Below are 16,640 nucleotides of genomic sequence, written 5' to 3' on the forward strand. Positions count from 1 at the left end.
AACAAATCCAATTTCCAACTGAAATGTAGAAGGTTTAGTTCTCAAGGTCCATCCCTATTTCCCAAGAAGTGACTGTCCTGCAGCTGGAGGTGTGGGACTCCTCTCCACGAGTTCAAAATTTGGCATTCCTATTCTCTGTAACATAACCTACCAGGAAAGTTTGTGGCTTTTATTCTTGTTTTTACAGAAGATGAGAAATCTATTAAAATTATATATATTTATGTTACAATCTTGTATGCAGTTTTGCTCTATGGATAACTTTTTGCTTCCTAGACCACAACATAAGCATTCTGAAAAGCTTCATATGTGTCACTCCTAAGAGTTTTTCACTGAAGAAACTTTGTCTCAACTCCTGCTTTTGTCTTCCTCCCACTTTTACAATCAAGACCTTTTACAGCCACTTTAATTGCGAACTACAGTCTGTCGGGCTTTATTATAAGATCTGAGGCAATCACCATCATCACCTGCAGCTAAATAAAGGGCTTGATTGCACTTTCTCTTGAGCCTGAATGGAGTAGACAGCTTGGCTTTAAGGAGGTCCACTGTTGTCCTCAGTGCTAAACTCCACTGGTATCCCCCTGACAACCACAACCCTTTCAGTAAAATGACCATCCCCAGGCTATTTAACATGGGGCTCAGGGTGGCACCTCTTAAAAGTCTGTGTTTAGAAATTTGAATTACCAGGCTGGCTTTCAAATGAAACAAAGATAAAAACCCTTTTAGGTTTTCTGGGGATGCCACGGTGAGAGGAATGTATTTTTTTGTCTGTTTTAAGGCAGGCAGCATGTGCATTCCATGGCCCTGTGCCATCTGCATCATTAAGCCACCTTCTTCCATGATTTATATAAATCTTACAAGCACCAAAACTCTGCTAACTATCCAGCCAAACTAAAAATAACCTCTGAAAATGATCCAACGTAAAAATGTTTGCCTTCAAGAGAGAAAGCAATCTATTCTTTACAACACTTCTACTGTGTTAAAACACTGATTAAGTTACTGGTTACCAAGAAATTTAAAGCTACTAATTGCTTGCAAGCTGCTTCTGAATGATAATCAGAGAAACCTGGTGTAGGTGCTGCTTTGAGCTATTAAAATGCTGTTAGATTAATGCTATGGAAAGAAACATACTGAGCTCTCAATATTACACTGTTTATGCATCGAAATTTCCCTAATGGGGTGCAAGTTTCTCTTTCATTTGTACCAAGTGTTGAACACACATCCTGTATATTTTGAAGTATTTTCCTGATTTTGTTCATTTTTCAAGTGATTGATTGGAAGGCTGTGTTAAGTGGTCAAAAATCTGCAGAGCTAAACTACCTCTAGCAGTGGGGCTGTTCATAAATCCTGATTTCCATGTATTGAAGAGAGACTTATAATTTTAACTACCCTATAAACAACCAAAAAACTGGGGATGTGGTTTCATAATTTTTGGAGGGCCTTTATTTTAGGCAGGGAGACTCATCTATTTGAGTGCTGCTCTGTTGTTAGTGGAGAAAAGGAAGGACTCCTCCAGGTAACTCAGGACACCTGCAGGGTCTGATTTCTGGTTTAGCAGCAGCAAATGCTGATCTCTGCTTCCAAAGGGAGCAAAGGTGTTTAGCCTCCCTATGTAACTTCTTGGAGTTAATACCTTTGCTTGTTAAGACTTGTAACTCCCTTAGGTGTCTTCCCACTCCTGTGCCAGGTAAGGAGCTGCTATGTAGGGATGCTGACTTGCAGAAACATTTATTAATAGCTACATCAACCACAAATTGTTGTTACATACGAGCTCTGAATTTATTAGGGAAGGTTCATTGCATGCTCTGTGTGGTGTAAGGCTTTGAAACGTGATAGCCAGCCAGTTCCTGGCACAGGGAGGAAACTTCTAGAAAGGGACCTTACCAAAGCTCTTGGAATATTTTTATTTAATACATAGGAGAAGCAGAACAACCAAAAAAAACCCACCCAAAGATAGACCATTAGTGGCTTCTTTGCAATGTGTTGGGTTTCAAACTGCTGAAGCGGTAGAACATCTCTGTAGCCAAATTGTAATAAGAAATGTTTTATCTCTGTTGTTTAGGACAGTAACACTGTCTGAGTGAGCATTTCCAAAAAGAAGTGGGTGGAGAAGCTTCAGATCCTATGTCTGCCTGGTTTAATACTTGAATTCTGAAAAGCTCTGTCGATGAATTGGGAACATCCGAAAAAAGTGTTGGAAACGTTTGTTTACAATAGGCTTTCAGTGACTGGGTTTGAATTACACTCTACTAAAGGCTTCTCTCTGATGCTCTTGTTCTCAGACAGCAACATTTACATTCAAGCACCACCTTTAAAACCAAGGTCCTACATCTCCTAACTGTTTTTTTTTCCCCCAATGACTGTATCAATCACTGAAATGCAGAAAAGAAGTTTTTATTTCTAGGCTCCCTAGACTGTTGTATTAGTGTATTAGCCTACACTCTCAATGTGGTAGAATAATGGTAATTTTCATCCCCTGTATTTGTCAGGGACTAAATAAGGCACAGTATCTGTTAGCCCATGGTTGGGGGGGGCAGAGCAGAGATGGTGACTGTGTTGGTTGCAGCTCATTTTAGTTTACATATTCTGAACTTGGAAGAGTTGAGAGATTAGCACAGCCCAGTGCAAGGATGGCAACCTGATTTATGAGTTATTCCACATCATGTCATGTGTTCTCATGCCCCTGAGCACACTGGAACTTGTCTCACCCTGAAGCTCAGCAGGGTTGGACCCCTAAAGTCAGTGCTTGGGTGCTGCAGGCTTCTGGCTTGACATAAAGGGGAAAAATACCACCCTGAGGACAATCAGACCTTGGAAAGGGCTACCCAGAGAGGCTGTGGGCTCTGCTCTTGCAAACTCTTAAAACCCAGCTGAGGAAGCTGTGGGCAGGCAGGTCCGCATTCAGTGCTGAGCCTGCTTCTAGCAGGAGGCTGAGCTAGAGGACCAGCTGAGGTGGCATCCAACCTGAATTATTCTAGGATTTGGTGCTCTGAGCTTGAATTTTATGTATTTCAATGTCTGTATGTAATTCTTTTTTATAAAGTTGCTTGCTTGCATGAGTTGACTGTAATGATAATATCCAATAGTTATGATAATTGTATCATTAAAAAGAGGTCATGCTTTCTGGCAGTAATAGACAAAAATATTTTTTTATAGATTTCTAAAGATAGCACTTATTGCCATAAGGCCTGCTTTGTTTATGCATAGGAAAATTTTCCACCAATTGCTAATGACAGACTAAGATAATCGCCTATAAATGGGGTAAAAATTTAAATCATTAAAATAATTGCAGCATAGTTTCTTAGAATAAAAGCCTTTCTTTTTATTTTCCTCTTTAAGAAGTATCATTGTCCAAAACCAGGAGTATATTTGTGATAGAAGGAGAGTAGGCTGGAGTAGAAACTACACACATCAGATATCACATGAATGTTTTGCTTTCCAAGATTCACCTACTTGTTCAGTCATGTTCAGCTTAAAACTTCTTGTTTCTGTAACAATATTCTCATATTTCTTCAGATGGAAGAACAATTACTGGTATTTTGAAAGGACATGTTATTGGTTTTGGCCACTGATCCTTCAAAATAGGTAATTACTCAAATGTGTCCAAGTTGTCCATTTCTCTATTGTTGAAAAATAACTAATTCATTCTTCCTTTGGCTGTTCTGAAGACCTGCATGGCAGAGTTAAATGCTTTGAGAATGTGGAGAGTCCAATGTTTTTCAAATATTAGAAGAATATACTTTTTACATTGCAGAAAGGATTGACTGTTGCAGTTTTGAAATTCTTCGATAACAGCAATGATGGGGAGGCTCATTCAGTGACTGAATATAAAGTGAATATTTTTGAAGTTTTTGTAATACAATTGCAAAAATAGATTTTATGCACATTGAAGGTTGAGATAACACATTTATTGAGATGACAGGTTGATCATGGCAAAGTGGGAAAAAATGGAAGGCGTTTTTATTCAGTGATAGAATTTCTCTCCCCAGTATTTATTGGTCTGGCTTTTACTATGTAGAATCTACATCAGTTACAAAAATTAACAAACTGGTTTTTCCTCTGTGAAATATCTCAACTTTTTAAGGAAATTTTTTAAGTCCTGAAAGGTTAAGGCTTGACTAAGGAAGAGCTGTCTGAGGAGTTCTGTGTTCCAAAGGGCCAACAGTGTGTGAGTGCTTCTTCCAGCAGGTTTGTAGCATGCCATGGGTGATGTCCCTTCTTCATTGTTATCTCATGGTCACGTCTACCTAAATGAAACAGCAGAAAACTCTTTTCCTTGTGTAACCAGGCTCAGACAGACTGCAGAAATGTGCTGAAAATGGGTTCTCTGAAGACAAGTGTCAAAAGCCTGTAGTATTTTCAGTTGTATGACTTCATAACCCATGGGATTTATGGCTTTTCTTTACTTCATCTTGGTTAGCACGAGCACATGGCATTTCCTCTCTATGGGATTCTTGCGTGGGCCTGGGAGTTCTTGCTGCAAGGAGATTTTTCCCTGCACAAGCTGCAAGTCTCGTGCAAACCAACGTGCTGGGGAAAGAGATTGTCTGTGCCCCTCATGATCTCTTGTGCAGCTCAGAAAAGAGGCAGAAATAAGGGAGAGGCTCCCACTGCGCCATCCCAGAGTATGTGGGAAAAGGGAGGGTGTGTGAGCACACACACACAGGCTGGGCTTGAAGTCAGAGGGGATGAATGTTGACCTGGATTCAGGAAAGGAAGAGGGTGTGAGCACACACACACACAGGCTGGGCTTGAAGACAGACTGAATTTTGACCTGGATTCAGGTGTTTTACTGCTGTGCTGCTCCTTAGTGGAGCTTGTCAGCTAGAGCTCGCTTTGGCAAGGAATATGAAATGTAGTCCTGGAGCTGTGGTCTTTGCCAACAGGCAGGTTTTGCTGGTTGCTTAGAGCCTTAATTAGTCCTAATGGCTGTGGGAGCAAGTTGTTGGGAGGAACGTGCTCCCTGGGTGGATTATCTGCAACAATGTCCTTCAGGGTGAGGCTTGGTGGAAAAGGCTGAGTTCCAGGGGGAAAATAATCATTTGCATCATATAATTAAGAAATGTCTCACTGAGTATGCACCTAGTGAAGGTGAATTATGGAGGCTTTTGGCTAGATTAAGTCGGGATTTTCATATTGTGTGTGTTCTTCTTGCGGTTTTTTTTAAATGTAAGCTATTAAAACAGCTCACAAGATGGGTATTTGATCTGAAACTGTACAGAAAAGACTAATAATGCAATACCTTATAAACAGACAGACAATTCAAGTCATTTTGGGAAGTGCAGCTGCTATGAAAGGCAGCAGCTTTCCTTGTAGGTGTTGCACGCAGCAAAGGTGCCACAACAATGTTCTGTGACATTCACCTATAGGAAGGGACATGAAGACAAATAGATTTTAATTACAGCTCTTAACAAGACATGAACAAAATTTCAGATTTCTAAATATTTTTTTGAAGCCATTCTTTACTTTCTGCCTTAATTAGGCTACACCCTGACTCCAGAACCTGGGAACAGTCTTTAGGTCCAGATGGATTTTGACACAAGTCAAGGCGAGACCCCAGCATGCAGCAGCAGTCAAAGTCTGCCTTGCTTTCCACCAAAAGGCATCTGGGAGCCATCTGGCAGCAACACCAAAGGTATCTTCTCATATCTCCAGGGAGCAGCATAAATGTAGGCAGCTTATCAGGGCCCTGGCTCTAAGCAGGGACTTGTGCTGCCAGTGGAACTGATCAAATTATTCGGGGTACCCCCGATCTGCAATGAGATGCTCTCAAGATGCACCTATTCTGTGACCAGCCCAGCTTGCTTTTCTTGCTCAAGGCTGCCTCGCTGCATGTCTTGGTTAAAACATACCCTGAAGGAACAGCTCACACAAGATTGTATTCATATTGACAGTAAAGAATTAACATGCATCCTATCATTGCCTTCTACCAAAGCAGATTTTGTTTGAGGGATCATGTGTAACAGTCCTTAATTGTATTAGCTTTAGTCAGAAGCATTCTTTCCTCACAGAAATATATCCCTAGATATACTTGCTCAATAGCCACCTGGGCTTTTGCTAGGATAGTCAAGTAATAATTCTTTGAAAAAGAGCAACTAAGAGCTCAAAATATTGAAGAAAATCAGGATTCATTAATTATTTACTACATTAGAAGCAGTTTGTATCTTTAATAAAAATAACAAATATTGAAAATTCTAGCACTTTTTTTGAGATGAAAGTAGGAACAATCTGCTTAGAATGATTTGCCTTAAAGTGAGCTTGGGTATTGTTGTTTACTAGATTAAACAGGATGCATTTCAGTCGATAAATAAAGAATGGAGCTTTTGCCAGATGACTCATTTCCCCTAAATCATGATTGACTTTGAAAGGATTTGCTTTGCTTCTTATGTAGTTTTTCTGTTACACAGCTTGCCTGAGATGAGCTTTGACCAGCTCTGCAATGAGATGCGATTACTCTCTACTGCTCTATTTAACTGCAAAAATTGCTGTGAGCTGAAAACCCACTCACATGTTGAAGTTTAGACTGAGCTGTCATCAGAGCTATGGAGAGAAACTCCATGCAAGAGATTGCATCACTCATTCTGCATCCTTTTGAGAAGGCAGGGACAGAGCAGATTTTGCCCATCAATGTGCAATAAATGGTGTCAATTGCAGCACCCTGTGGAAATGATAAGATATTACTCAGAAAATTCTGGCAAATAATTTTAAACTGAAAAAACCACGGTGAAATTGCCTGGGAGGTGAAGTCAGGAGCAATGTGAAGGGCTGACTTTGATATGCTCTGAATTCAATTAGAACAAAGGAAACCCAAATTTTCCAACTCCTCACACATAAATGAGGATTTATTCCCTAGCAGGCTGTGGATTTTCTGACTCAGAGATTTTTGCCAGAAATATTGTTAATTTGTTGTTTAAAGACCTGCTACATCTAAAAATTAAACATGCAGGCCTCTAAATCTTATTGGAATAATGGATTTTAATTCCCTTGCTCTCTTCCTTGTTTAAGCTCTCTTGGTTTATGCTTGTTATCAGGAAGAGCTTGTGATTATCTCGTTGGCAAAGACCCTATGCTTTTATCATTCTTATCATAAAGAGGAGAAAAAATATACTTTGGTACAGTTTTATGCAACTGTAGAGTAGGAAAGAGGTTTTTTCCTAGTGACCAGTTTCCTGAAACCAGCAGTGCATAAACACATCCATTCACCCAGATAATCATTTTCCCAGATTTGATTTAAGACACTTCATTGAAGTTACTATGCTCATGTAAAAGAGCAACCATATATGAGTGAGCCAGGCCTTAGGCCTTGATTTTCCTCTGAAAGATGAAAGCAAATGAAGAAATTCAGAGAACAAAACAATGGGTAAAAAACTGGAACTGAACCATTTCTGGAGGGAGATTTAGGACTTAATCCTTCGAAGAAAAACCTGCTCTGGCCCTGATCCAAAACAGTACTCAAGCCTTAACTCCAACTCCATCAGCAGTTTCACTGAAGCCTAATGTATCTCCAAGTGCTTTGTAGACTGGGGCCAGAATATCAGTAATTTGCAAGACTAAGCCCTCAAAGAAATGATCTTGGTCAAGTGATAAGGACTGGTAACGAGCTGAATTTGTAAGAGATAGAAGGAGCTGGCTGTGGGCATATCAGTGGGTTGTAAAATGAGGGTTAGTAGGGAAGTTGGAGCAAAACCCACTGAAAGAAATAGCCCTACTACTATTTAAACTTGTACAACTTTCTCTTTATTTTTTTTTCTCAATAAAATAATTTCTAAATAGGTTTTGAAACAATACTATGTTTCTGAGAACTGATAATTTTTGTTGTGGTAAAACTCTTTTGTTTTTGTCCTCCAACCTTCTATCCAAATTTATTAGGTCAGAATTTAGAATCAGAATTTAGGCATGTGTGAATGCCTCTGCCTTTGTTCTCTAGAGGTAGAACAAAGCTTGGCTTTCTTCTCCAATAAATACCTCTGCTGCTCATCTAGTTATTTGATGTCACTCTTCTTTTTGCACAGTTCAGTGGTACACGTGTATAAATGGTGTATGTAATATATTCCTATTATTTGCTATCAGCATACTAATGCAGCCTATACCATTACCCATCCCTTGCAGATTGCTGCTCCTTAAACCAAAATCTTTGCTGAGCCATTTAAAATAATGTTTGTTCCATGGTTCCCACTCCTTTCAGGTAGACAAGAGAGCAGTGTTTTGGCTGTGGGCGAAAAAGGCAGCGCCTGAATGGTGAATTTCTTTTTGTAAGGCAACTATGCCTGTGGCAACATCAGTGGAGATGGAAATAGATTGTAGATAACTGCTTGGCACTGAATGTAGGTGAGGTGAGAGCACTGAATGCTAAGTGAGGTGGGAGAGCAGCCCAGAGCTGGCCAGCCTGCCTCCAGAGGTGACACCAAGGACTCTGCTTTTGGGGGGTTTGCAGGTGGGTGGCCGAATCTGCCTGTGGTGTCGCCTCTCCAAGGCCAGGCTGTGTTCCAGCGAAGGGAGCAGGCTCAGTGTCCCCCCCAGCCCTGGACAGACGTGGTGGCAGAGGCTCCTGGGCTGGGAGAGTGACCCTGCTGCCTTCTGCCAGAGCTGGGCTCTCAGTGGGTTCAAGTCCTGCAGGGCCAGTTATGTCTGGAACTCACTGCAGGGCTGCTGTGGTTTGGGTTCTGCGTGTTCCTTTTCAAACTAAATGTGATAAAAAATTACTTTATAAGGAGTGATTTGTGCAAATAACCCAGGAATCCATATCTCATATGTGGGTCAGAGTTCAGCTTCAATTTTGAGCTCACACGTGCTGGCTTACAGTGAGCTGATTTAGAACTCCTCACGCTTCCCAAGATTTGCATTAGCATCCAGTGTTTGTTTGTTGTTTCTTTTATTCTTGGGTGTCTGGATGTGGGACTGTGGTTTGTGCCATTTGAGAGAGGACATTCAGATACAGACATAGAGTTTAAATGTAGATTTAATCTGAGATGTCTGTAGTTATGAACACATGTAGAGGAAGAGAAATGGGGAATAAAGAAAGCGACTAAATTTCTTGGTCCTCCAAAAGTGTTTCACTTATATTTGGACAGAGGTTTGAAATAATTTTCAAATTATTTAAACAGAGCGTCTCCTTATGTCTTAATCTAAACTGGACCTCTTTCTAAACAGATCTTTTTAGAAGTGCTGCTCTAAACCAATTATAAATTACTGACGTGATGCAGGAATTCCTAATTCAGAATCTATGGCTTATGGTATTTTGCCATTTCCACTGGGTGATATACTGGCTAATCATTAAGGTGGTTAAGAGGAAGACATGAACAAAAGTAACTGCAGATGGTCCCCAAGCAGCTGGAGTGCTACATCCAGATTTCAGAGAGACCTCCAGCTGTTGAGGTTCTCATTATGCAAAGCAAGGGTTGCCCCAGAATTAACTTTTACTGCAAGCCCCCCACCAAGGCTTTGACCACCCAAATGCCTACAAAGAAAATTTCTACAGCATACCACCTCATTTTCCTTTATGCCACACTTCATTATATGTGCTAAATAAGGATTAGCTAACAACCAACCAACAAGTGTCCTTTTGCCTACCACCCCACATGGGAATCATCTAACCTTAGTATGGAAGATGTGCTTTTGGAGTTCAACCAAGCTGGTAGTAGTCCTTCTACATTAGCTTGTCCTTAAGAAAATGCAGTTCATGCCCTTTCCCACTGAGTAAATGGTTCTAATTATCTGGAACATTAATCACTGGCTTCCAAAAAGCCTGGACTTGGAACAGAGTCTTGAAACTCTGCATGACCACAACAGTTTAGCTCTTATCTGACTTAATCTTGCCCACCTCAGGGATAATTTACAGCTATTTGATCTGTTGAATAAGATACACCCAAGGTTATTGACCTCCAGTGCCACTTGCTCACACAAGATATTCCAGGGTTGCTTTAGCTCAATTGAGCGAGAATATTTTCTAAAAGTAGCCCCAGTGAAACTTGTAGGGCTGGCGACTTGTTTAGGAAAGTCATGTTTATGTGAAAGTACCAAAGTTGAACTTGGGATAATGCTGCTTCCTTGATAAAGACACTTGCCAGGGAAATTCTACAGCTGGTAGAAAAATAAAATAAAACAACAAAAAACCCCACTAGAGCCCGTATCATTAACAGCATTCCTAAAAGAGGAAATCTACACTTACCTGAAAATCGATGGGTTTTTACAGGGCCTCAGAAGACTGAAGGATTCATGTAGATCATCCTACAGCTTTTGCCTGTTGTTTAGGATGGGAGAGGATCCTCCAGCAAACACTTGGGCACAGCGTTTGCTGTGCTCCAGAAGTGGCTGTCTCCCAGTACTCTGATGGCTTCAGGCAAACTGGGGGTTAATCATACACTCTGCAGTAAGTGGAAAAGGGGTGGCCTCTTGGGTGTCTAGGTTTGACATGACTACTCACTCTGCACAAGACACAAAAAAGAAAGGTGTTATCTCAGGGAGCAATCTGTTTTTTTGGCTGGGTAGGGGGTTTTTTTGTTTCTCTCTGCTGTTAACTGAATGACTTAATATTTTGAGAAAGTTAATTCGGATGGACTTATGAAGATGAAAGTGTAATTAAGGGTTTAATCCATCTCCACATCTGAGAAACTGTGTAAAACCAGTGAGAAGGAGCTGTACGGCCACAGTCACATGTGCTCCTTAAGCCTGATGCTGATAGTGGCTCCTTGGCTGGGACCATGTGTGACCTTTTAAAGGCTTGTAATGGAAAGAGGAAGAAATGTCTCCTGACTGTAAAAGTCTAGTTTACCCTTTCAGCCTGTGATAAATTAACTGCTTTGTTAAAGTGACAGTTTATCCTGTTTGCATGCCAACAAAGGCAAAAAATGCAAGCATGCCTGCCTGGCATGAAGCATGGAAGTAAACCACATGCCTCCATTCACCCCTGGCTCTCTAAATCCACAGAAACGAAGGATTTGGAATGTATGTAGGAATGCCTTGGATGCAGCATCAAAGCATTGTCCTGATCACCATCATCCATTCACAATCTTGCAGAGTGTAGTAATGCATATTTTCTTGCTTATTCTTAGATTTGTAGTTTGACCCATGAGAATTATTTTAACTCTTGCTGGGATCGGGGGAGCAGACAGGCTACAACTCCAGCTTTGATATATTAGCTGATTAGAGCTTCTGGCAGCCTCCAGGATGGAGTTTCTCAGCAGCAAGTTCTCCAGAGGATTTCTCAGGGTGGGATTTAAGTTTTTTTCCTTCATCACAGTCCTGCTGCTAGTGGAGTGTGTGAAACAAAAGTTCAAATGTTGGCATATTCTCCTGTGGGATAGCCATACTCACAGTAGATAATTTCCATATCTGAAATAAGCTACACAATGATATGTTTTTCAGCTGCTGCACCCAGCTGAAGCATAATCAGTGATTACTAGTCTAGTTATTAATGCTTCTGTACTACTTTTCCCATGCTCATGCAAATTAATGTGAAAAGAAAAAAAAATATCATAGAAGCTATGTGATGTTTTTTCTATAAAAACAGAGCATCAAGAATTGAGAAATCAGGAATTCCTGCTCCCTCAGATGCCTGAGTTAGAAGCAGAGTAATTTTTCAGCTCTGATGCAGTCTTTGTAGAAAGTTTGACAGCTGAATTTCCTCCAAAAATGCTGATTCTCTCCAACGACAAGAGAAGAATCTTCCTGTACCTAGGTTCTTAAATTCAACACTTAAATTTGGATGGGTTTAGTTATTCCCCTCACAACAGCTGGCACCTTTTGGGGCTTGCTTCTGTTCCTCAAGAGCTTTGAAAACTGTGATAGAAATCTAACTGTAGTTTCTTTTTCTTTCTCACCCAGTTTGGAACTGGGCATGGACCTTACTGCAGTACACTGGTAAACTGGGAGACTATCAAGAAACAGTATGTTTCAGACAGTTTAAAATAGATTCAAAACAACCAAAATACAGGAGTTGCAGCCTTTTACCAGCCCCACAACACGTGCAGGATAATTGAGCAATATAAACTGATGATCTTCACTACACATGTAATATTACGTTTAGGGGAATTTTAAAAGGGTCTAAGAGATTTTAAAATAATCTTAAAATTTGCTCCCTGCAGTAGTTAATCACCAGCTGTGAGCACTGGTTTTTCTCCAGTGCTTCTACTGAAGAAGGTGGGAGTTTCTTTCTCTCATCTAGCTGAGTAAGAGAGCTGGGATCTGAGATGTGTATGATCCTTGTGGCTTCCAGAGGAGATGCTACAGCTGAGCAAAAGCTCCTTTCCACCTCCTGGCTGTATATTCCTCATTACAATACATTGCCAAAATCTATTCTGGAATTCCCACTGTTACCATCTTCCCTTGCTGCTGTCCCCAGAGTCCCACTGAGACTTTTAGAGGAAGAAGAGTTTCCTTTCCATGTTCTCCCATGCCCCTTCAGCGATCAGGTCCCAGCCATGGGCATGGCTGAGGTGCCCCTGGGTGCCCTCCCCCTGCACCAACCCACGCAGCTGTCACTGCATCACCCATCCCTGCCACACCAGAGCATCACACCACAGGAGGGGCTGCTGCCTCGCACTTCCAGCTACTCTTGAAACTGTGGGTTTTTGTGTGCTTTTGAAGGAGAAGCAGGAGTACCCCAGATAAGATGACCTCGGTGCTCCCTCTGCCTCAGTGTGTGGGGCCAAAAGGAGTCCCTGATCTCTGTGGGATCAGCAGATAAGGTGTGATGAAGTGTGCACACAGCCATGTTGCTGCATTTGTCATTTCATTTCTGCACCTCTGATTGGCATGGTGATACAGTGGGCTAAGCCCACGTGCAGCTCACACCACCTTATGGCTTGATAATGAGGTCTAGGGGGACTTAGCATCTGCTAGCTTCATGTCTGTGGAGAAAAAAGGAAAGGAAGAGAAATTATGGATACTCTCCCTTGTAGCAGTACTGAAAGTGTTGAGGCTCCTGGAATAAATCCTTGGCCCAAAGGAGTCTTAAATGTATTGAGTGTGGAGTGGTAATTCACACCTCCTTTGAGCCTGTCAAGGTCGGCCAAGTAGAGGCTACAGAAAGCATCAAGTAGAGAATTTAATGAAATCTAATTCTTCCATACTCCCAGAACTTTATTGCTCCACAAAACCCGGCTAGGAAACCTGGAAATGATGGAAGATTAAGCACAAGTATCAACAAATTAGAAGTGAATTCAGCACTGGAACGTATCTTACGGTGAGTGCCCTGTGTAGGATGAGAATAAACAAGAAGTGATCCATGAAATGGAAAATAGGAGCAATGAGAAGACAACTGCAATGCATCTTCAGGCCACTCTGTGCATCGCAATCCTGAAAAGCCGATCCAACATTGCCACCTGCGGGTGGCTTTGGCGAGGAGTGCAGGGGCCACGGCAGCGCTTCCCGGCGAGGGGGCACGGGCACGGACCCGAAGGAGGATGGGAATGTGGGAATGCAGCGGCGAGCCTTTGGGAAGGGCAATGGCCAGCACATTCTGTTCTTCAAACGCAAAATGTGGTGCTGCCGTGAGACGCTGCTAAATGAAACACTCTTCCTGTTGTAAAACACCACTGTCGCTGACTGAAGAGAGGGAATCATTAATCACAGAGGCGTGGAATCATTGAATCAGTCAGGCTGGAAAAGGCCTTTAAGATCATTGAGTCCAACCATTAGCCCAGCACTGTCGGGCCCACCAGTACACCATGTCCCCAGGTGCCATATCTACGTGGCTTTTAAATCCCTCCAGGGATGGTGACTCCATCCCTTCCCTGGGCAGCCTGTTCCAGGGCTTGACAACCTTCTCCATGAAGGAATTTTTCCTAATACCCAACCTAAATCTCCCCTGGCACAACTTGAGGCTGTTTCCTCTTGTCTCCTGGACAAGAGGCTTGCTACCTGGGAGAAGAGACTGGCCCCCACCTGGCTACAACATCCTTTAGGGTGGTTTTGGAGAGCAGTAAGGTCTTCCCTGAGCCTCCTTTTCTCTTCAGTTCCCCCCTTAGGTCAGATAACAGCATTGGTGATCCAGCTAAGTTTCTCTTTGTGGTTTTAACTGAGGATTTGGAGCCACATCTCATTCTCTTTTGCAATGGAGGTTTCTCAGTAGCTCCCTTCACTTCCCTGGGTGGTACTTGCAGGGAATTTTGGTTTCAGGTGAGTTTTGAGAGAATTTGTCAGTTACTGGCAGGTCTCTGGTTGAGCGCAGTCACTGATCATTGTTAAAAATTATATTCAAGAAGTACCTTTATTTCAGCAAAGGGTGAATTTAGCAGATATACATTCATGCAATAGTATTGTATTTAACTGCAGGTTTTAAATAAATATTGCAGTTTTTTCATAGTTTCATTCACTAATCGTACATTCTGATTGCAGTACCTACATTAGTTTTTCTTAAAAATGAAATACAACAACAAACAGAATGCAATTGTTATAAACCAAAAGAACGTGCTTCACTGGTATTGACTATAAATATATATATATGTAAAAGATTTGCTATGTTCATGCCTACAAAGAAGCCAAAGTAAGAGGATAATGATGCACCTAACTTCTCCAAGGAATGGGCATCATTGAACTAGCTTGTGCAGTGGTCTGTTCATGCAGGTGCTGGGTTCATTTAGAGAAGCACTAGAAGATACCATGGGCAGTATCCCACTGCTTTCCAGAAGGTTCCCTTCCCTCCACAGGGAGTGCAGAGAAATGAATAAAGTGCTGATTTCCCTGGATTTGTGCCTTCTATGGAGACGGGCTGAGAGAGTTGGAGTTGTTCAGCCCTGAGAAGAGAAGGCTCTGGGGAGATCTTACAGGACCTTCCAATATACAAAGGACCTACAGGAAAGCTGGAGAGGGCATGCAGTGACAGGGCAAGAGGGAATGGCTTTGGACTGTGAGAGGGTAGCGTTAGATTACACACAAGGAAGAAATTCTTTGCTGTGAGGGGGGGTGAGGCACTGGAATAAGTTGCCCAGAGAAGTCTCCCCATCCCTGGAGCTGTTCAAGGCCAGGTCAGATGGGGCCCTGAGCAGCGTGGAAAGTGTAGAAAGTATCCCTGCCTATGGCAGGGGGTTTGGAACCAGGGGACCTTTGAGGTTCCTTCCAACCCAAACCATTCTACGAGTGCATGACTTTCAGGTGAAGGTCTGGAATCTGGCAGAAAATCCATATTGCTTGGCAAGTATTGCTTGGCAAGTGTTTTACTGACCAGGTTTCTCTTCTGGAAGGACCGAATGAAGCAGGTGGCAATCTCACAGAGCGTGTTGCCTGGATGCAGGATGACAAGTGGTCAGCTGCAGCAGGAGAGCTGCTGGCGTGAGGAGAGCTGAGGTGGAAAGGTGACCTATGCCATCTCTGCCAGGGAGAACTATAAAAACAACCCCCAGGAGACCTTGGAGCATTACACACACACGGCTCTTCTGGGGAAAAATGAAAGCAGAACTTCTCATGTTCTGCCCTGTGGGTGGTACCATACTTGCTGTGTATTCCAAGGAGGGGTGGAACTCCTTCTGCTACACTTGTAGTTAAACCAGCCACATCTCACTTCTTTCTGAATTATCTGTCACTCCTGTAAAGGTTCTGCACAACTTGCAATCCATTATTTTTTCTTAGATGAAAGTATTATAATAATATATGGCATATACCTTATTTATTCAGGTGGACTTTTTTTTTTTGCTATTATTTCAGATGCAGCTAGGAATGGGAAAGGAGGGTCTGCTGTGCAAGAAGAGAGTTATATTTCCAACACTATATTTTAATCCAAGTGTAATACTGGATTTCTCCACCTTCAGAAGCTTGAATGTTAGGGTTTTTTAACACATCATTGCTCACAGAACATAGAGTTTGTAGGTTATGCTAAATTAAATTACTCTTGTTTAAACTATCATTCCGTGTTGTGAAAAACACGTACTTCAAGTAATTGTTCTGGAATATAACTGTGTGGGACAAAAGGAGACTGAACTGAAAAACCTCCTTCTAAAATAATTGAGACCCTCAGAATTATTTAATGTTCCTCCTTCTATATTCTCTGGCTTGTTTCACAGTCATGACATTTGTAGTCTCTCTGGGACTTGATATATTTCTTGTCTAATTGCAGAGCAAAGACATCAGATTGACTTAGGCTGTATCATTTGAAGGTGTATGTTCGTATGTTCCTATCAGACTTTAGGTTTTTTTTAGAATTGGACTGAAATTTCTTATCCCTCTTGACTTCTGTCTCTGTCTTCCCCCTTGGAAGGCCCTGGTTGTGTTCATAGCCTCGTTACCCCACCACAGGCCAGGGAGAAGCAAATGAGGCCAGGCTGTTGCTTCAGCCTCTGCTTTAGGGTTTTGCTTCTTCTGCGTCCTGTGCATTGTGATATGCAAACCTCTGTTGGCCAGAAATCCCCAGTCTGGTCAGAGTGAATGCAGATCATAAAAGGGAAGGGAAGGGTAGCATGCATTTTAATGTTTTTAAGCTTTTCTGAGGACATCTGGCCTGTGGTGATTTGCTTAGAAGAGGATTAATTGTAATGCAAACTCAGGAAGAATGGGGATCCTTTAATGACAAGTGTCACGTATACAGGAAATATATTGTGCATAAGAGCCAGTGGAATCAAAACAGAATTATAAAACCTTTCTAGGCTCTCCCTGATGTTCCAAAATGCTTTAGAGAAATCCATTATATGTGGAGAATTTCCCCAGCAGGA

This window comes from Corvus brachyrhynchos, unplaced genomic scaffold (assembly GCF_000691975.1).
Source record: "Corvus brachyrhynchos isolate BGI_N302 unplaced genomic scaffold, ASM69197v1 scaffold191, whole genome shotgun sequence".
NCBI classification, from domain to species: domain Eukaryota; kingdom Metazoa; phylum Chordata; class Aves; order Passeriformes; family Corvidae; genus Corvus; species Corvus brachyrhynchos.